This window comes from Equus quagga, chromosome 6 (assembly GCF_021613505.1).
Source record: "Equus quagga isolate Etosha38 chromosome 6, UCLA_HA_Equagga_1.0, whole genome shotgun sequence".
Classification (NCBI taxonomy): Eukaryota; Metazoa; Chordata; class Mammalia; order Perissodactyla; family Equidae; genus Equus; species Equus quagga.
The window spans coordinates 63,651,742-63,657,931 of record NC_060272.1 but is presented as its reverse complement, the minus strand read 5'-3'; positions in this window follow the sequence as shown (position 1 = coordinate 63,657,931).

The following is a 6,190-nucleotide window of genomic DNA, read 5'->3' as shown; positions in this document are numbered from 1 at the left end:
CACTTTGCTGTGTAGACAGTGATGTCAGGTCATGCAGTGATCTTGCCCCTGGGCCTTGAGATCCTGAGTGCACCAGGGCTCAATGGATATTCCTGATGATTTGTTGGTGACTTAGAAGTATGGGGCTTATGGCTACACAAAAGGAGATGCTATATGAAGAGACAGCCTGCCATGTTTCTTCTTAGCTTTTGCTCTTCAAATTGAATCCTTTCCTATTGAGAGACACACTCGTTGGCCTTTATTTTATTCTTCCGTCCATACCTGCACTGGATGCTTGAAGTGAGAGGGTTTTTCACTAGGAATCTTTTGTAATCTGCCTTAAATATACATCCACTCTGTTAGCAAGAGTACCTGTTGTTTTCCCCTGAATAAAGTGATCACCAAATTTTTTTTGGTCACAGGCAAAGATATTTGTTGGAGTTTTTTTCTCCCCATGAATCTTACCTGACGGATTACTAAGATAAAACCCAACTTAATGCTTAGGGGAATTGGAAGTAGTGGTTTGGCATCTAGCTTTTCCTAGCGCTAAAATTTCCAGAATTTTTGAAATCACCTATCCCTCTCAAAGATCTTTAAAATATTTTGAGATGACAGCTGATTCTCTTTCTGTCTCCGAAGCCATCTTTGAGAGTGTCTAGAAAGAAGGTCCTATTGTCTTTAGACATTCTAAGGTGCCAAATCACGTCAGTTGATATTTTTGAGCAACCACTGGATACACTCCTGTCTGTCATATTCAGAGGATATCCATCAAAGTGTTCTGAAGTATTAAATATAGGGAATTCACTCATCAATGCCAGCATGGGTTTAACTATGTCCATAATCATATACGGACATAGTTAAACTATGTTTAGACAGGTACCTTCTTTCACAAAGCCCATGTATCCCATCCAGAAAGTCTACTCTGGTGCACATTCTTGTGTACTGGAAGGGAAAGAGTTGGAAGTGATGCTCCACTTCACCACAAGCTGCCTTTTAATCCTGCTCCTCCATCTGCTCTCCCACAGTTACTCCTCACCCTCCTTAATTGCATCCCTTCCCTCATCCAAAATTTCTTCCTTCTTCCCAGAAAGCAAAAACCAGCAAAATGATGGCTAGGAGCCATCTCCTCTTCCAACAAGTTTTTGAGTTTGTTGCTTACTCCAGGACTACCTCCTAACTATTTGTAAAATTCAACCATTCATGCCCATCATCTCCACCACCACACTCTCCAGACCATCATTGTCTCTTACATGTACTGGGCCTCAGCTTTCTAACTGGCTCCCAGTTTGATAACTTATACCTGGACTCCATTCCACAGTGGAGAGGGCTTTCAAACACACAGATGTGGTCATGCCACTCCAGTGCTTAAAACCTGGCAAGAGTCTTCTCATTGTCTTAGGCTATGCAAAGCCCAAACTTCTCAGCATGACTTAACAGATGCTCCATAATCTGACCCTTGCACACATCTGTCTCATCTCTCACCAGTTTCCTTCTTTTCTTCTTCCTTCTAACCATGCTGAATGTCTCCCATGTTCTCTTTGATGCCTGAGCATTTGTCCATGCTTGTCCCTCTCCTTGGAATATTCTTTGCTCTTCCAAATTCCCAACACCCATTCAACTTGGCTAATTCATTATTGAATCTTTGGATTCCAGTTTAAACACCACATACTCAGTTCTAGACTACTTGACAATTTAGGATCCCTTACTCTCTGCTTTCTCATCACTCTTCCCCTTTCAAAACAATCAGTATGCTCACTACAATTACATGCCTAGGGACTTCCCTTCTGGACCAAGCGTCAGCAAACTATGACCTGCAAGCCAAATCTGGACCTCCACCTGTTTTTGTAATAAAATTTCATTGGCACACAGCCGTGCTCATTCATCTACGCACTGCCTATGGCTACTTTCAGACTACAAAGGCAGAATTGAGTAGTTACAAAAGGGACCATAAAATATTTACAATCTGTTCCTTTACAAAAAAAATGTTTGCCAACACCTGTCCTAGACTATTAGCTCTCTGACTTCAGAGACTGTGTCTGCCTTGAGTATCAATGTATCCTTTGTACCTAACACAGTACCCAGAGGTTAATGAGTATTAAACAAATAGTTGTCAAATGAAAGAAAAAATAAAGGAATAAATGAAGTGGGTATGCTTAGGACTTGATAAAAACACAGGGACTCTTGTTTTGCTCCATCTCAAGAAGGACATTAATTAAACAAAGTAGGGAAGTGAAGAGAATGTGGACGCCCTGATTCTTGCTGTGGATTTAACTGTTTTAGTTTGAGGGGGGCCTAAGGGAGATTTAGGCTATCTCCCCAAATATTTTCCTGTCCCTGCCTCCCACCCACCCCTTCCTGCAGCCTACCACCCAGTTCAGCTTCCTTAATCACTCCCTCAGAGCCTTCCTCTGTTCAGTGCTTGGTTCACCGTAGATATTTAACAAGCACATGTTGCATGAATTGAAAAGTCCGCAGTGGCTCCCTGATGGTCCTCATGTCCAGTCCTGGATCCTCCCCATGATTCCCCAGGCCCTCCGGGCTGCACCCAGCCATATGTCTTGCTGTGAACCTTTCTCCCTCATATACACATCCTGCTTAAGGTCACCCTGATGCTTTTTCTGTGTAGTGTCTCCCATAAGATTCAGAACAGCCTTCAAGCTTCTCTTAAAGAGGAGTCCCCCGAGGAGCCGAGCCAATTACAGTGAATGGAGTCAACAAGCAAACAACTCAGGAAACCCTTCTGGGTCTCTGCTGGTAGACCTGACTTCTGTTGACACCTGACTACATGTTCTGCCTTCTGGTCCAGTTCTCACACTGGACTTTGGGATTCTGACTCCCTTGTAGTGTTTTTAGTGTCTTCTGGAATGGGTACCTATTATTAGCCCTGCTACCTGCTCACTTCAGACAACTGCCCACTCCACTGTCCCGTGTGATAGCTCCCTCCATGAATGGCAACCGTGATCAGACCACATCTAGATTCCACCCCTTCCTAAATATTCAATCTAGATCTCACCTCCTCCATGACGACTTCCCCATCTACACCAAACTACTTCAGGGAGCGCTTGGTGTCTACTTGTTGGGAAACTGAGAGGAACTGATGTCAGAGAACAGAAAATGAGACTCCAAGACAGGTAGGAAGAAAATCCATCCATACCCATTGGCCTCAAACCACAGAAACAGTGTTGAGCCTGTTGCTTACTCTAATGATGTCTCAGAGCTGTTGGAGGCAAATAGGACAGAAGAGAAGGGAACAGGGAGTCTGTTACCAGAGTGATAGTTTCTTAGGAGAGACTGTGAAGTCTAATCTGTATCTGACTGCTACTCCAATCTCAGCGGTGTTTCCTGGCAAAACATGTGACAGAGGACGAAGGCAAAGGTATATTGGAATGTCTTAGTTAAGAAATCAAAAGATGGGAAATTCACCCAGTATTTAAAGGAGGTATTGTGAAATGATGGTAGTGTCTTTTCAAAAGTTTAGTGTCAAAAGCACATCACACAAAACTGAGTGAGAGAGAGAGGATGCGTATTTGATCGTCCTGTTTGCTGTTGGGGAATGGATCTTCTGAGAAAGGCTGAGAGAGCTGGCTGTGGGAGTGTGAATTGGAAGCTGCCCCTGGAAAGGGAAGCCCGTGGATTTCCTGGGACCAGTGCAGGCTTTAGCTGGAGTGGATTCCGGTCATTCAAAGATACTGAGTGACTACTATGTGTGTGACATTGACATAATGCCAGAAAACAGAGCAGGCACCTATCCTCACTGAGCTTGCAATCTAGTCAATGAAAATTGAGTCTATCCACAATGTGACAAAGGAGAAATTTTGTCCCTGCCAGGGGGCTTGCAGTAATGAGATTGATCCTGTCACACAGTGCAGACAAGAAAGAAGCATCTTCTATCAGCATTAGAGTGCAAGAGGGATGCGACCATGACCCCCCATTGAGGTCCTAGCCTCCCTTGACAACTGAGGGACACTCTTGAGAAGATGAAGTTTGGTGAGATGTTGTCAGGATTCCTCCCTTAGCCTAATCAGAAGAAGGCCTCCATTGGAAAGGTTATTTGGCAAGTCAGCTGGAAAGTGGAGCACAATGCTTGCTTTTGTACACCTGGGCTCGTGTGGGTGGAAGGAAGTACCTGTTTTACAAGCACAGTGCTTGGCACATAGAAGACACATGATAGACACTGCCATTTCCCCTCAATTCTATCCAATTCTATAAAGACTTTTTTATTCATATTTATGGTAATTTAAGCAGGACATGGGTAACAATGCATAACAGTATAAAACTACGCTGGAGGATGTTAAACATATTGACATGATAAAGTTCAATGGTGTCCCCGTTGGATAGTTTGGATAAGGCAAGTTTAGAGGCAGGATGGACACTCCCACATTGAGTACATTGTTTAACAATTTTTCACAAGCTGACTCTGACTTTGAGGGAACAGGAGAAAAATAACAGCATCCTCAATCTGAGGAGCCCTATTGGAGAAGAGGAATTCTGGCTCCCGTGAGTGATTCCATCTTAACAATAATGCTGGAAAATCCAGATGGCCTGATTTTGGATGGCAGGCAATGGAGCACATGCCAGTATCTCAGATTTTAAGGTAATAAAATCTGTGATGAGAGACTGGGAAGGAAAGAAAAGCAATAACTATAATGGCCTCTCATCCAAACGTGTTTGTGTCAATGTGGCTGATGAGTGTGATGATCACAAAGTCCCCACAAGAGGAGTCCAAGAAGAGTCCTCTCAGACGCCACAAGGGAAAGTCTGTGTTCCTGCATTGTCATCCAGCTCCTGCGACATTATTAGTGGCCCCTATCCCTTCTCTAACAGTAATCAGTTCTGGGTGCTAATAATATTGCTTCAGGAAAAATGTAAAATGAATTTCTGGATTTTTTAAATAAAATTTGAAAATAATCTTATCTGAAACTGTGCAGTCATCTGAATACTAGTATTTATCCAGGAAGTACAAACTCTGCTGGCATCTCTGGGATTCTTGGGTCTCTGTTCTGGGCTGTGTGCATTTCCATTTTCTGCAGGATTCTTCCCTCTTCTCCAGCATCACTCTTCCCTTTCTTCTCACAAATGGCACCTCTCTCTGTCTTGAGAGTCTATTCAGGTTTGAATTCCGGACTGGGAGGTGATTTGGCAGGTAGCCGGCCTAGCTCCCATCTGCCCTCTGTAGCTTCTTTCTTTCCTTTGCCTCTCTGGGGCCTGGTGGCAGTGAGGTGGCTTCACCGGGCTCTGGATGCAGAGGGCGCAGCTGTCAGAGATTTGTCTCCTGTCTTCCCTTTTTCACATTCGATGCCTACACGTGGATGGTTAACAAGATTGTGCTCCGGGCAGGAAGAGCTGAAGAGGATGGCTGCTGAGTCCTCGTGTCCTTTCCCTTTTCCCTTCAGAGACCGGAAGCTGGGGGAGAGACACTAGAGCTGGATTAAAAATTGCCCACCGGCTGCTGAGGAGCAATGTGCCCTCTGTCTGGGCCTTGCTTCTCCTGCAGAGAGTGGCTGCTGTGTTCCGACTAACTAAGGTGATGTTCTAGTATCTAAGGTAATGGCTTTACCCAATCTTCCTCTCTTGTTCCCAAGACAACCCATGACTGCAGGCTGCCTTGGGGTTTTTTTAACGCATAGATCATTAAGCTTACCTCCTACCAGCGAAGATGAATTTTCTTGAGTGGGCAAAGGCCAGGAAGCTGCCCAGAACTCTGAAGCCTGTGGTGAGATCAGAAGGAACCACTGACTGATCATTGCCTCCAACAGAACATTGCCTGGTCTCCGAGGCTGTGCATCTTCGTGTTCTCGGTTCTGCCCTGCTTGGGCCTCAGTCTTGTCATCTCTCTACTTCCCTGGGATTATCTTCCGACTTGCCATGGAGAGGGGTCCACCCAGAGCTTTTCCATCCCAAGCCCCACCCCCATGCCATCCCCCCACCAATTATCAGTCCCCTCCCTGATGTTATCTCTGCAGGAAATCAAAACACCATGTGTGTGAACATAAAATTCTGTAATTTATTTATGCTACAGACTTCAGGAAGGAAAAAAAAATCACAGCTCTCTTTCCATTAAAAAAAAAAAATTGGCACAACGTTCAAGCATTGGTGGCCTTAAATCAGCCTGTTATTAACAGCCAGGAAATGCCTGACCCAAAGGTCCTCATGGCTATTATAAACTGTGAAAATTATAAAAATGGAAGTAAAAAATAAAGTAATTACCTCT